Genomic DNA, 16,871 nt, shown 5'->3' with positions numbered 1-16,871 from the left:
TCAAAAGTTAGCGCCGGCCACTCGCCAGTTTGAAAAGTATTTAATTTCCCGCCCAAAATGACGTTTTGGACTCACTTTTTAAAATTTTTTTGGAGACAAATTTTCTTATATTTTCACCGTATGGTTGTGCAACAAAGTTTTTTCATTATTATTTTTATTGCTTAGATAGGGGGACGAGCTCACAGCCCACCTGGTGTTAAGTGGTTACTGGAGCCCATAGACATCTACAACGTAAATGCGCCACCCACCTTGAGATTTAGGTTCTAAGGTCAAAAGTATAGTAACAACGGCTGCCCCGCCCTTCAAACCGAAACGCATTACTGCTTCACAGCAGAAATAGGCAGGGTGGTGGTACCTACCCGCGCGGACTCACAAGAGGTCCTACCACCAGTAAAATAATTATTTAGTAGGAACTTAAAAAGTGAACTTAACAGAGAATTAATAACTTACAAATGGTTGGAAATATTTTGGCATTGGACTAGCCTAAGTTTCTTATACACACATTTTTTCTTAACAGGAATTTTTAATACTTATGTTTACGATCCCTAAAATGACATTTGTTAATGTTTACCGCCTACTGATTGACTATGACTTATTATGACTTTTATATACCTATTTTAAAATCTCGATATCAAAGCACTTCTAACCACAAAAAAGCAAAACTTTAGGTAAAGTAAAAAAAGAATACGCGCAGTCTTTTCTTAACTCTGCGATATTTGATAAACATTTAGCTTTTTTAGTTTGAAAGCCCGAAGCGAGCTATAAACTTGGAAAAACAACGATTCTGCTGTTAAAGAACGCGGAGCATGGCGGCCACTTCGAGAAAATTCTTAAAACTTTAAAAGCTGTGCTTATGAATAGCGGTTCGAAGGGAAATTGAATATGAAAATGTTTTGATCAATTTGTTATAATATTTTTACTTTGTACATTGTATTATGTAATATACATAGTGTAAATGGCAATTATTATTATTATAAGTTTATAAAAAGCCATATCAATAAAAATTCTAAAGTAAATATTGTATTTTCTATTAAATAGTTATTAATTAAATCTTATTTTTGAAAATATCAGATATTTTTGAAACCAAAACAGAATGCGAATCCTTATCAAAATTCATATATGACAAGCACTGTTCGCTTCCTAAGCCCTTATGTTCCAGAAGTTTCGCATCGTTAAAGCACATCGTTAGTACAATAGCACCCGAAAGTACTATGCATCTGCCTCATGCAGCGGGGTCAAGGAGATGGTAATGACACCGCGGAGGCTCCGGGACTCGACCTCAAGTGTGTGGTCGATCGGGAAATGATCGAAGTTTGGAACTTTCCTTTGTTTACTTAGAAGAGTTGTTCGGTGGCTTAGTTCAGATATTTGTTGTTTGAGGCTGACAAACAAATACGGCTTAGAGAACGGGTTTGGTCCTGTATAAATTAAAAAGTATTTGATCTGAGCAAATCATTAGAAAATGAATATGTTCAGGAAAATTTTATAATCAATTTTCAATTATCTCTTTTTACTGTCATCGAAGACAGCCGAAGTTAAGACCAACCTAATCATAAGTTATAAGAGGTCATCATGGAATTAAATTGGACAGTTTTCGGATTCCAAAATTATCTCCTCCATGATAGATTCGTGTGATTTATTTTTATTTTATTTATTTATTAGGCTCACAATGTACATAACAATCTGAAAAGATACATAAAAAACACAAGTAAAAAAAACGTGTGGCACTCGGGAACTGCCGCGGTAAAGCTATTGCATAGAATTTTTTATCAACTTATGCAATTATAATTAGACAATGATAATTTAATATTAAAATAATAATAAAACAAGACCATGCTATATCAAACATTAATAAAAGCAAAACCTTGACTGTCCCCTTCACACTCATAAGCTAGACCGCGTGCGAGAGAGATGGGCAGACTTTTCATGATGCGCATGCAGTGTGACGTCACGCCACGCGCTTATTCACAAACACTACACAAGCGCAACGTGTGAATGTGTTGAACGCGAGTTACATGGTAGGTGGAGTGAGGGGTGTTAGGTTTTTTTCGTTACGGAATTTCATGATTCGGTCGCCGCGTTCAAGGCCCGCGATAAAAGCCATGCAATAGCCTAAAAGAAACAAAATCTGGCTTGCAAGATAAGCTATGTGTGCACGACAAAACAAGACATAGTGCTGAATTTGTACAACAACGTTCCTTACAACTATACGACAAAACAACACGATAACGAAAACTAATCTAACTTATAATGTAAGGAAATAATTTTATTCACATTTTAAATTAAAAAATTACACTACTATCCTATTATTGAAAAGCGCAACGTTTTGAAATCAATTTCTCGGCCTCAATCATTCAACAAGAAAACCATAACGCGGGGAATCTGTAAACTCGAACCGGAATATAAATTACACAATGGCATTGTGCATAGTGGACAGTCAACAATGGCCCGAGAGCCATCCAACGCCCGACAGACGCCTCGACGCTCCACGTAAAGACTAGAGATTGATTGTACCGCTCTTGCAATGCAACTTTTGTCGGGTTGAACTGCAAAAAGGAAAATTGAGACTGTGTTGCTTTTTTTTTATTTAATTTTTTTTTATTGCCCTTGTACGTAGACGAGCATACGGCCCACCTGATGGTGAGTGGTTACCGTCGCCCATGGAATTTAGCAATGCCAGGGGCAGAGCCAAGCCGCTGCCTACCGCTTAATACTCTCCACAAGCCTCGTTTGAAGAAGGACATGTCATAGCGCTCGGGAAACACCGTGGAGGGGAGCTCATTCCATAGCCGGATGGTACGTGGCAAAAAAGACCTCTGGAATCGCACTGTGGATGACCGCAGTGGCTCCAGGTAGTATGGATGAACTCTACTCCGGTGACGGGCGGTGCGATGGTAAAAACGAGATGCCGGTATCATCTCGAATAATTCCTCAGAGCACTCCCCATGGAACATACGGTACAAAATACAGAGGGAACCGAAGTCCCTCCGCAGACCCAGAGGTTCCAAACGATCCGTGAGCAAATGATTGCTGCAAATTATTTGTGTTGAGCTACAGATTTACTTCTGAGTTTTGTTTAATTGTTTAATTTTCGTGAAAAATATGCTGATCTGTTGCAGTTGTGGAAATAGACGAAACAATTATATATGACTAGTGGTCGCCCGGTAGCCGAGATTCGACTATAATTATTAACTTAAATTAAAAGTTTGAAAATTATTATGATTCTATTGTCAAATACTATATTATACTTCTATAATCTATATAAAGGATACACTATAGACAAATAATATTAAAGAAATCAATATTAATCTAGTTTCAACTTGACCACAGACTTTAATACACAAAATAGTTTAATAATATGTATATGCGTGTGTCAAATACACCTTAGTGTGTTTTCTTTATTGGTTTAACGTATTTTTGATGCATTATTTAAAAAAAAAAAAGCATTGTGCACTCCTTCTCTATGTTCTCTATAAGCGTGGAAAATTTCATACTCCTCCGACCGCGCAATTTTCGTAAAAAGGGATCCAAAGTTTTAGCTTCACGTATTAATATATAGATTTAGTACGTTTAGTATTACATTCTGATGTATCAGTTTAGTATTTCGCCTTGTTCAAGTATATTTTAAACAATGCCAATATTCAGGTCTAAGGAGCTAAGAGCTGTACTAATGAAATCTACGGACTGGTTGACCGAACTTCGCACTTTGAGAACTGTGACAGGGTTTCCAACTTAGCCACTAAGCACATGCCTTAACTACTTCAGCAAGCGACATCATTGGAACTTCCAGGTGATACATATTTGCGATTGTTTTGAGATGTTTTAGTCTGATAGTTAGTATGCTTAGTAGCATTTTGTTTATTGCATAGATGGGTGAACGAGCTCGCAGCTCACCTGGTGTTAAGTGGTTACCGGAGCCCATAGACAACTGCAACGTAAGTACCATCACCCCCCTTGAGATATGAATTTTAAGGTCTCAGTATAGTTATATCGATTGTCCCACCCTTCAAACCGAAACGCATGACTGCTTCACGGCAGAAATAGGTAGGGCGGTTGTACCTACCCGTGCAAGAAGCCAGAGGAGGTCACAAGAGGTCCATTGATGGTAACCAATAATTACGCAAATTATAGTTTTACGGGTTTGATTTTTATTTCACGATATTATTCCTTCACCGTGGAAGACAATCGTGAACATTTGTGAAGTACGTATTTCATTAGAAAAATTTGTACCCGCCTGCGGCATTAGAACACCGGTGCATCGCTGGATAGGAATGCACCGGACATCTTATCCTTTAGGCCACTATGACTACGAGTTTTAAGATAATCATTCGAATTAGTTTAGAAATTCTTGCAAATATACCTAAAAAATAGTCTAAATTACGCCAGATAATGCCGAAACAGCGAAAAACCAATAAGCCGTATGTCCACGAGTCAAGGCTTATGGCCACTAAAAGCTAGCTCACGGCGTGCTAATGAAAACTTCGCTAACGATATTAAAGCCGTAGAAACGTTAAAAGGTCGATTCACAAACTACAGTCACGATTCACGATATCAGCTTTTTTTTTTTTACACAGAAGAAAATCGCCGGATCCCCACCCGTACGGCGGTTGGGGTATGTGATCCATTCATAGTACTTATACAGTTTTAATAAGGGGCTTCAATCTGTACATTATTGTACGTGTCCACTCTGAAATCTTATTAATATCTTAATCTAACGCAAGTCTGAGAAGAACCTTGAGGATTAGTAATTTTGCTAGGTCTAGTAGAGAATTTATTATTGAAGAGTTTTACAGCACGCAGTCAATCGCTGGGTCACGAACAATCTTATGCTCCAAGGGAAAACGCATCCACATTGCAGTTCATAAACTTCACAAAAACTTAGGGCTTGCGGCCATCTAAAACCGGTCAGAATAAAAATCAGTCAAGATTGTTGTTCTACTTTAAAATTCAAGCCACGAATATAGTCGGAGGTGTGTGACTCATATTTTTAGACGACAAAAACGACAGTAGCCTTAATGAAAAATTTCATAAACACCACAGAGAGGACAAAGCGCGACTGGATAGAAACAATTTCCCGAAATTCAGAATTGGATGCAAGCGCTGTGTGCGAGACGAGAGCTTGTTCATAAAACGAGACCTCTAATTATTCTCTCACTGGTGAAGAACTCCAGTATATGTTTGAAAAAAATTTAACGAACTCTATTAACTAGAGGTCCCGCAGTAGTCGAAATTCGACTATAATTAATTGGAATTGTAAGTTTGTACACTATTATGATTGTATTTTCAACGCCAAGACTACACTATAGAAAAATATTAATAAAGACACACAATATTTAATCTATTCTCAATTTGACTACAGACGTCAAGAACAAAAGTTTAACAATAAATAAATAGTATGCATGCGTGTGTGTGTCAAATACATGGTAGTGTGTGTAATGTTTTTTTTTATTGATTTAATGTATCTTTTATGCATTATTTAAAAAAAAATTTAGCATTGGGCACTTCTTCTCTATGTTCTCTATAAGTATGGAAAATTTCATACTCCTCCGTCCGCATTTTTCGTAAAAAGGGATACAAAGTTTTTCCTTCACGTATTAATATATATAGATAAAATGTTACAATAAACTTTCAGATTACATTTTAATAAATACGTCACACGTTTGTATTATAGTTAACTTAACCATTTTGACTGTGTCGAGAGCGGGGCTTCACGTTTTCAAGGAAGTGTAACTCGATCCGTGCATCTTATCATGCATCATCCGTGCAAATCCTTGTGTATCTTCTCTGATCTAATGGAACGAAAGAGCAATAAAATCCAATTTATTCGTTGTTGTCTGTACAGCATTGTGTTCTTAGACATTTTTAACACAACTCATATTAACATGGTATTGCTTCATCGTGGAAGTCGTTCTTTCGTTGAATACGTTACTGGTGGTTCCACCACCCCACCTATTTCTGCCGTGAAGCAGTAATGCGTTTCGGTTTGAATGGTGGGCCGTTGTAACTATACTGAGACCTTAGAACTTATATCTCTAGGTGGGTGGCGCATTTACGTTGTAGATGTCTATGGGCTCCAGTAACCACTTAACACCAGGTAGGCTGTGAGCTCGTCCACCCATAAGCAATAAAAAAAAAATGTGTTAGGTTAGCCACACCCTGACAATTAGAAATGGAGTTGAAGTGGTTGCCGTGGTCGAGCCCGGCTAAGTAGGAGAACACACGTGTTAGGTTCCTATTTACTTCGAAATAATGATACCTATCGCGGATTTGAGGCCCAGTATATTCAGATCATTCTCTTTGAGGATGCGGGCATCACAAGGGGCGTTATACACTAGGCCACGGAAACCTCCGAACTCAGAACTCAAGAAAAACACAGTTGTATCATACGGGCCGTACAAACTTTGTCTCGCAACAAATATGCTTTTTCAATTACTAAACTGTATGGTTGGTGTATTTAATGTGTTTTTAAAGTGAAATATATTATTTCTATTCTAATTATTATTTGTATTCTAGCATATAACTATTCTTTTCACCGTATTTTTTGTTAATATTTAACAAAATCGATCTTCGTAATAATAAAAATACTTAGAATAGAATACTTATTAATTTTTTAAGTGATGAATTTTTGTAAAATAGAACGGTACATTTCAAAAACCTTCAAGTGCTGATTTAAACCTTTTTTAATGAACCCGATCGTATATTCTACTCAAACGCTGCTAAATCTATACTAATACATAAATCTACAGTGGTTTTTACGGATGTTCCGTTATAACTACTGAATAATGCATCCGATTGACTTGAAACTTGGTATCTATGTAGAAAATAAATGTACTTAATGGATAGGCTAATATTTGTATGAGTGTTGGACTCCCTATATCAGTTGCGGGGGCGTTAATGATGAGAATCTTTGTGGGGGTGAGAAATAATAATGTTAATTTTAAATGCCCAGCGAAGCGGACGAGTACGGCTAATCTCTTACTAAATACATATTGTGAAGACTGCACGAAAATCCGTTTAGTGAATAGAAAATAATTATAAAAATCGCTGGTGTACGTTTTTCTTTTGTTATGCCTTTTCTATTTTGATTACTTTCCTTTTATGTACAGACAGACGAACTCAACTGTTTAATTATTATCGGTTGATGATCTAAAGATGAAACCTATATAAAAATGAAATGCCAAATGTATGAATGAGCTTTAATTGAGAGCGCCTCGAACGATTCGGTTGGTTCCATAATGTTCGTAACTGTCAGTACAAGTTTTTCTGAAATACACTTTAATATTTACTTTAAATTGTGTTTAAATTTACTTCAAATACTTTTTAAGAAATCCACGATATCTTTATACATTAACTATAGTTATAGTGGAGCGCATTCTTATTATACGAGCAAAATTATTGATCTAGATAATTTGACTATAGTTGTCCTGCTGTTGTACTATTGCATAGTGTTTCTCAGATTATGCAACTCAGTATTTGTTCTTTCCTGACTTATGACGGCATTTTGTTTCTTGGACTGTAGATGTCTACGAGTAATGTCGGTTAACGCCTAGCTTGACGGCAGTCGGAATACGATTGCGCAACTATTTTTTTTTTTTTTTTTTTTTTTCCTACCTATGCTGATAGCCTTGAGAGGCTATTTCAGCTTCACCCTAACGTTAGTAGGTGAGCTCGCGGGGCTCAACCGGAGAGTTGCTAACACTGACCCTAGCAAGAGCAGTGCTTCGCAGAATCTACCACCGGATCGGAAACGCGACCCACTGAGAAGATCCGGCGAGAAACTCAGTGGGCTGTGTCTATGGGTTAGTTCGCTCGTCGAGCCCTTCGTCGCAAGCGACGGGTTCGACGAGGACGGTGACCGGTGCTTGTGGTGCCTAAAAGCACCGTTAATGGATCGGGAGGATCCGTAATGACGTGCTTTGGGCGACGTCGACGGTTTACCATTCGGTCTACTGGGTCGGGTATGTAATTTCCAGCGGCTACGATGAGAGGGTTCTCATGTCGTGCCGCCTTCTCAAAATGGCGCAGCGATGCCGACTGTAGATACTTACTAAAAGAGTCGAGCTCCAGGTCGTCGTGGAGATCCACATTCCTAAGGAACCAAGGCGCTCCGACGGCTATCCTGCAGAATCGTGATTGAATAACCTGAAGAGATTTCAAGTTGGTGCGGGCTGCGTGAGCGAACACTACGCTTGCATACGTCATGACGGGGCGTATACAAGTTTTGTAGAGAGTTACCTTATTACGGAGGGACAGTTTGCTTCGACTACAAAGCATTGGATAGAGTCGTCCTAGAATAAACGCGGCGCGGTCGCGTACCGTTTTTATATGGGGACGGAATGTCATCCCTCTGTCGAGGGTGACGCCTAGATATTTGACCTTCGAGTCCCACGGAATGGGCTGGCCAAAGAGAGTGATGGGACTAACGGCGGAGGTGTTTGCGCGCCTACTACGGAGTGGGATGCTCGAAGTGATGTTCGGAGGGCGACCCCTTTTGAAGAGCACCGCTGCGCTTTTCGTGGGGTTAATGTCTATTCGCCACTTCCGGAACCACTGTCCCATGGTGGCTACTGCGATCTGGAGTCGCCGATGAAGCAGCGACATCTTCCTACACGAGTAGTAGATAGCCGTGTCATCGGCGAAGAGCGCTAGATGGGTCTCCGGAGACCGGGGTATATCATTGATATACAAACTAAATAATAACGGGGAGAGCGCGGAGCCTTGCGGGACTCCGGCGGTCAGTTGACGGGGACGAGAACGAGTTCCCTCTACTCGATATCGAAACGAACGGTTCGACAAGAAGTCTCGTATGATGAGCACGAGTCTGTCTGGCACTCCCATGTTGTACAGTTTGTAAATTAAACCGTTGTGCCAGACTTTGTCGAACGCCTTCGCGATGTCGAAGAAGAGGGCGCCGGTCGGGATTTGTTTACGCCTATTTAGCCCTATCAGAATGTGCTCCGTGAGGCGGTGCACTTGTTGTACGCACGAGTGTTTTGAGCGGAATCCGAACTGTTCGTCTATGAGAATTTTGTTCGCGGTAACAAAATCCCAGAGGCGTTTTCTAAGGAGACGTTCGTAAATTTTTCCTATCGTCGAGAGGAGACTAATCGGACGGTAACTAGAAGTTTCGTTTCTCGGTTTGCCCGGCTTATGTATACCGATAACGTCCGCTTCTTTCCACACCGCGGGAAAGATGCAGTGCGTCATAGCGGCATTTAAAATTGTAGCCAACATTGCTATCAGTTGGACTGGCAAAAATTTTAGCGCGCGGTTGTGGATGCCGTCGGAGCCTGGTGCCTTCCTAGGTTGGAGGTTGTGGATCGCGTCTCTAACTTCGTCAGCGGTAATGGGGGGTAACGCGTCCGAGGGCGGCAGGGAAGCTCTGCGCTCGACCTCCCTGTCGACTAACTCGGTGTGTTGGGGGTCCGCGTGTTGAGTGCTGGTGGTGCACTGCTCTTGCAGTGCATCGGCCAGCAGCTCAGCCTTGTCATCGTCATCGAATGCCGGTGGTTGGCCTGAAGGGCGTAAGAGGGGAGGCATAGTAGCGGTAGTTTCGGATTTGAGAGTCCTAGCTAGTCGCCAGTATGCTTGGTGGGAGGGCGCGAGTTGTTCTAAATAACTATGCCAATTATCGTTACGCGCGTCGCTTAAGCGGGAGTGGACTTCGCGTTGTAGACGACGCATCTGAATCCGGTTTGAATGCGTGGGAAGACGATCGTAGGCCCGGATTGCCGCGTTCCTAACTCTTAAGAGATTCCTAAGATCGGGGGACAGTCTGATGCGGTGGAAGCTGTCCTCCACATCGACTTCTTTAGAAGATCTAATGATCGCGGAAGAGATGTGATCGGTAATGATGTTTATGGATTCGACGGTGTCCTCGGGGGATGGATTCGAATCCGGGCCGTAAGGGAGGATTGGCGGAGCGGCGTCGGCTAGGCACGTGCCCAGCTTATTCCAATCCACCATGGTCCTCGTAACAGTGACTGGGTTGTGAGGGCGACCGAGCTGCATAACGACAGGTCGGTGGTCTGAGTCGAGCTCTGACATTGCTTCGATGGAACGTAAGCGCAGAGTTACGTTCCTAAGCAATGCCAGGTCTATAGTGCTCGGACGGAGCGCGATGTTATACGGATAACATGTTGGAGTTGGGGGACCGACTATTTCAAAGGTGAGGTCGTCTATAAACGCGTCGAGACGCCTACCGTTGACGTTTGTACGATGGCAGTTCCACCTAGTGTGGTGGCAATTTAGATCGCCTGCCAGGATGACAGAGTCTCCCATGCCGAACAGTGACTCGATGTCACTGCTCAGAAGGGGCTTGTCCGGGGGGAGATAAACGGATGCGATGACGATCGGCTGGTGTCCCGTCAGCGAGATACGGCACACTGACGCCTCGATATGTAAGAGCGAGGGAGTATCGAGAGGGACAACGTGCAGGGCCCGTCTATAGTAAATGGCAGTCCCGCCTTTGGAGGCGGTGAGTCTGTCATTCCTAACCATGACGTAGTTCGCGACTTTCGGGTCGCGACGCGAGGGCTTCAGAGAGGTTTCCTGCACTAATAGAATATCTACAAGATTATCGCGGAGGAATTCAAAAATTTGATCGCGTTGCCGCGCGAGTCCGTTAGCATTATAGAATGCTAACGTAAGGGAATACGGTTTTTCTCTACCTTTTTGTGCGCAACTATGCGCGATTTACTGAGTTATATCTTTGTACATTTGCTATTGGCACACCGCAGAAGTTTTTCGGTATTTACGACAGGTGGCGCACAAGTAGTTTGTGTAAAATAAGTAATTAACTTTCAATTATAGCTTCGCGGAGCCTAGTTTTGTATGTAATTAATATTAATTAGTAAAATATAATTCAAATGGGTACAGCGTGCATAAAATATTGTGAAATCATTTGCGACTCCGTCTCTTAAATACAAAGCATGAAATCTAATTAATTAAAAGCTTACGGCTGAACGTGCGCAGTGAAACATCATTACAATTTATTAAAAATGTAAATTATTATGTTTTTTTTTTTTTTTACATAAATCTCTTAATCTGTTTATTTTTAGTTCTCAGTTTGAACAACATAAAATTGTATAAATGTTTGGGTGAAATTTTTTGCATACAGAATATTTTATTGTCTTGGACTCTCGACCTCCATTCTGCAAAACTAAGATTTATTTTGAAAGTCATTTTACGCAACAAAGACCCACATAGATAATAATAACAATTTTTGTGCGTTAAGGCAAATTAAAATTTGGTCTGTCAGTTCACTTTGAGCAGTTGTAAACGTAGTGAAGTTTTCCTTTTTGCACCGCTTCTTAACATCAAAGCTTGCACATTGAAATTAAAACTGAAAAATCCTGCAAACGCGACGAAACCTAATGGAAGTCGAATGGAATCGAGTTTTTGAATCTAATTCCCGCGCCACGGAACTAATTTGTTCACAGCACTCCTTTGCCGGACGCGAATCCAATCGCTGTACTTTTAAGATTCTATTTTGGGATCCAGATATTTAGAATGTTTTGGTTTCTGTCGTTAATGGCGGTTTTCGTTGTTCACAACATTAAAGTGTTAGTTATTAGGAATAATTAATTTTAAAAGATCAAAATTTTTGGATATGCCTAAGTGCTAAGCACGCAATTTTATAAGGGAAAACAGTAGTTTGTTATCACCGTGCTAATATCAACTTTGAAGCTTTTATTCGTTCTGGTTTGATTTGATTTGGACCTCAAAAATCAGCGTGGGCGATGGCATTCGGGTCATTAAGTGTATGGTCTCCAGTTACAAATAGTAAGTTAAGTCCTCAATCACCTCTACCACAGATTACTAAATAAAAACCTCTACCTATGGAATATTTCGTGTATGTTTAGTAGAGTAATATTTCATACACGATTTCAAGCGTTTAGTAGATACCTCCTTTCAGCTACTACATCGGCTCAAGTCATTATGCCTCATCTCTACCAAACAGCTCGATATCCAGACAGACTGAAATTAACATTGGCGATTGTTTCATTAATCCGTACTTACAATATCCAACGAGAAACAAGTCTATAAAACAATGCAGTTTAATGAAGTTACATTTCTTTATAACTAATACAACACACAAAAACTAAAACATATAACTATAAATTTGCATGCCATAATAAGAAGATTCCCTGAAAGTTTCAAGAAAAACACTTTTTTCACTGCATTGCTTTCATTCATGGCTCTTAACATTCAGATGAACAGATCTATGAAAGAAATTCAAGGCCAAGAGTCAATGAGCTTTCTGACTTGCTCATAAGAACACGTATTAAATTTTTCTTTTACTATTGCAAAGTGTCACACAACAGTCGCTTAAGACAGTACTTTTGTAGTTTCAAAGAGTCACGTCGTCAAGTGTCTCACCTCATTACCTTTCAGTACTAAGCTTTGTGCGAGGACTAGTGCTCATTGCGTCGTGCTCGAATGTTCTGGGCCTCGTTTCGTTGCTATTACCGTGTAAAGTACCCTGCTCTGTCGGTTGCAACTTAAGAGCACACTTTTTTTTTATTGCGCAACCATGCAGACGAGCATGCGGCCCACCTAATTTACCTACCGCTTAATACTCTTCACAAGCCTCGTTTGAAGAAGGACATGTCATAGCGCTCAGGAAACACCGTGGAGGGGAGCTCATTCCAAAGCCGTTTGGTATGTGGCAAAATTGATCTATTCTCTGGAAACGCACTGTGAATGAACGCAGTGGCTCCAGGTAGTATGAATAAACTAATCCGGTGCCAGACGGTGTGATGGTAACTTGCAGCTGTGATGTACTTTTTGTAATGTTTGGAGATTTCGTATTGGGATTTTTATTCATTGATTTCATAAAGAATGTTAATTGGTTTATTAATAGTATTGTTACTGGTGGTAGGATATACTGTTAGCCAAACGAATACATGAACATTTCCTGTAATTGGCCGCGAAACGTCGACTTTGAACTTTCGACCTCATTTTTGGTGTGGGTATTGAGGTCGTGATATTTTTCGAAAGGAATAATAAAAGGAAAATAAGGAACACAAAATTAAACAGTAAAAGTAATTTTATCGGAAATCGAATAAAAGATAATATAACTAAAAAAAAAACTACTCTAAATAAATTTGTAATGGATTAAATGTGAATTTTCGACACCCGCATTTTGGTACAGTGAGTGAGTACTACGAGTAATTACGGTTCACTCATCCTCGGGCGACATTCTCGGTACTAGAAAGCGATTTATGATGCCCCCGAGATGCCGCGACGATTTTGCGCTAGTGGTGCTATTATTAGTTTAAATCATTTTTCAAATAGTCATATTGGGGACGGCGGATTTTTTCCCATGAGTAATTCGTATCGAAATATAATATCTATTTATTAATGGAGCTAGTCAAACGAGATTATGGTCCACTTGATGTTAGTGGAGCCTCTTGATGTCAGAACGTGAATAGCGTCGTCTTTTTTTATTGCCCTTGTAGGCTGATGAATATACGGCCCACCTGATGGTGAGTAGTTACCGATGCCCATGGACTTCAGCAATGCCAAGGGCAGAGCCAAGCCGCTGCCTACAGCTAGGCCGCCTGTCTATGATAGACCCTTGTACCCAGAATGTGTATGTATTTTTATTGTTCGTTGCTTATGAGTGAATGAGCGCACGACCCATCTATAATTAAGTAGTTATCAGAGCCCATAGACATCAACAACACTAATATTAGTTCTGAGTCTCAGCTTTATAGTAGAAGTTAAGAGTCTCAGTAGAACCGCTGCCCTACTCATCAAACCGAAATGCATAACTGTTTCACGGCAAAAATAGGCAGGGTGGTGGTGGTCCATACTCACGCGGGTCATGTATCGTGGAGAAACAGGCAGTTGTATTTGGCACCTTATTTGTTTATAACTCTAGTCAATGATATACGGTGTATTAACAGTTCTTGGCGTATAGCTCTCCGATGCTCGTTGTTGGAGGGTCGGATCCCCGTTGGGATTGGACCCTCATGTAACAAGAGGGTAAGATGGAACTGACTAAATATGTTTCACCGTCCGACCATGTGGAATACCATCTCAACCAAAAGCGAAAAACAATATAACCAAACTAACTAATACTGTTCTTACCGAGAATCCGATTTTTTTGCAGTCCACGGTAAAGATAGCCACTAATGTCTTTGTGTATACGTTGATTTATTCTTTGTTGGGTACAGGGTTTTTAAAAAATGTAATGAAAATCACAGTACATACTAAACTGATTATCTATATATTAATACGTGAAGAAAAAACTTTGTATCCCTTTTTATGAAAATTGCGCGGACGGAGGAGTATGAAATTTTCCACACTTATAGAGAATATAGAGAAGAAGTGCACAATGCTAATATTTTTAAAAAATAATGCATATAAGATACATTAAATCAATAAAGAAAACATTATACACACTACATACCATGTATTTGACGCACACACGCATGCATACTATTTATTGTCAAACTTTTGTTCTTGACGTCTGTGGTCAAATTGAGAATAGATTAAATATTGTTTTTCTTTATTAATATTTTTTTATAGAGAGTAGTCTTGGCGAAATTTGTGATTATAGAAGTATAAAATACATAAGTGTAAAAACTTACAATTCCAATTAATTATAGTCGAATTTCGACTACTGCGGGACCTCTAGTCTATTTAAGTTTACATGAACAATTACACCGTGTATATCTTCAGTTGTTGATGGTGAAAACAGCGTTAAAATTTGTACAACTTTTTTTTTATCCTTTAATTGGATGGACGAGCTCACAGCCCACTTGGTGTTACGTGGTTACACGTGGAAACGCATTACTGCTTCACAGCAGAAATAGGCGGGGTGGTGGTACCTACCCGTGCGGACACACAAAAGTTTCTACCACCAGTAAAAACACACACAATTCTAAAAATGATATTGGTGCTTACTTTCTAAGCTGGAATCTAAATGCATTTCCTTCGATTGCTCTACAGTCGAGCACTCCCTTAAAAACTAGGTCAGTTTAACTGCTATAACAAAGCGTAGAACATTTTAGATTCGAATGCTTTTAGCGTTACGTTACAGTATTATTAGCAAGACATTTACTAGCTTGCACTAAGTGATGAACTTTGAATGTAACGCTATTAGACTTCGAAAGGAAGCACACATCAGGAAATCTTACGTACTTGGACATAGAAATAATATTTGTAATTGGGACACACTTTTACAATGCTTATTTTACTGGTGGTAGGACCTTTTGTGAGTCCGCACGGGTAGGTACCACCACCCCGCCTATTTCTGCCGTGAAGCAGTAATGCGTTTCGGTTTGAAGGGTGGGGCAGCCGTTGTAACTATACCGAGACCTTAGAACTTACATCTCAAGGTGGGTGGCGCATTTACGTTGTGGATGTCTATGTGCTCCAGTAACCACTTAACACCAGGTGGGCTGTGAGCTCGTCCACTCATCTAAGCAATAAAAAAAAAACACGTCAAATCACTCGTGAACACATGTTCCACAGTGAATGCAATGCCATGCAGATCTGGTAATGAATCAGTGTAATATTACTAGGCGGTTTTCGAATTTTCTTCGACACGGTGACCTTAACGTCCATCAGCTGACTACATCCCGTTAGGTCCTTCGCGGTCGCACGCATGCGCATCATCACCGCTGCGGGACCATAGTTTGTGAACGAAACCTGGTCTGCAGTAGGCTTTTATCTGCTACAAGGAGTGGGCGATTTTCGTCGCTGAAGCCGCGAATGCGACGCGTAATTCAAAAATATTTGAAAATAACATTTAATTGAAAAAAAAAACTGTTTTTGTGTTTTGTTGATAGAGTGAAAATAATAAGGCAGAGTTTTAATGGTTTTGAAGGTAAGATTACATTGATTATACAATTTACTTAATGTTTTAATAATGAAGGAATGTTCTTTTCGTATTTGAATCTTGTTATTGGTTATTATATTTTCGTTCTTCGGTTTTCTGAGGTTTTCTTTTTCATAAATCCGCGCTTGTTTTACAGATGTATTTATTAATTACATTATTTTCTGATCAACTTGAAATTTTGATAGGGAAATTGAGCAATTGATTTGATTGTCTAATATCGTAATAATGTGTCTTCATGTATGATTTTGCAAATCGGTATTTGTTTTTTGGGTCAATCTCAAATTTGATTCTAATAATGATGAATGCCATTTTTGAGATTTTTACGATGTCTGTTGTCGTGTTAATGATATATAACTGGTGGTTGAATGAGCTCATGATTCACCGGATGTAAAGTGGTTACTTGGGCTCCAGATCATGATGACGAAGTCTCGATTGTGTTGTATACCGGCTGCTTCTCCCTTCAAACCTTGCGTTTGATTGTTTCGCAGTAAAAATAATCAAGATGATACTACCTACCCGTGCAGGCTCAAAATACGAGTAGCCGCTAGTAAATGGGAGTTGGCGATCATAATAGTGCGCTGTTACTCATTCGCCGGTAAACTTCTTAATTGCCTTTTACGACATCCACGAGAAGAGATGGGCTGGTGTTGGCCTAGTGCCTATTCCTACAGCAACACAATAATGCGGTCCGCTTTGAAGAGTAAAGTAGTTGTTTAAAATTTCAAAGTGGTTAACGAATTAAACTTTATTGAATAAATTGAAGAACAGGAGAATAAAGAGACTAGGATTTCATCTGCGCATCTAGGATAATGAAAGAAAAAAAAAATACGGTATCAAAGTAACGTTACTTCTTGATGTATCTTATTAGTAACGCTGTCCTGATCAGACAGAGTTTTAATGGGGACCTTGAAATGGTACGCGGCAATTGTTTTCGTTAATACGCAACCGTCTGACCGCCTGAGCATCCGATCATGGAATGTCGGTGTAACCACAGTGATACCATGGAGAGGCAGCTCGT

General features: G+C 39.9%; 1 protein-coding gene across 1 annotated transcript in view; it reads left to right on the top strand.

The window, feature by feature from the left end:
* Positions 1-15,685: 15,685 nt before the first annotated feature.
* The window catches only part of LOC101742494 (protein O-mannosyl-transferase TMTC1), a 188,093-nt gene continuing 186,907 nt past the window's right edge, over positions 15,686-16,871 (top strand). Inside the window, exon 1 of the mRNA XM_012690553.4 lies at positions 15,686-15,841. The gene's annotated coding sequence lies outside the window, so the exon portion shown is untranslated. The remainder of the gene's footprint in view (positions 15,842-16,871) is intronic.

Source organism: Bombyx mori, chromosome 13 (assembly GCF_030269925.1).
Source record: "Bombyx mori chromosome 13, ASM3026992v2".
In the NCBI taxonomy this organism is placed as follows: Eukaryota; Metazoa; Arthropoda; class Insecta; order Lepidoptera; family Bombycidae; genus Bombyx; species Bombyx mori.
This window is presented reverse-complemented; position numbering and strand designations above follow the sequence as displayed.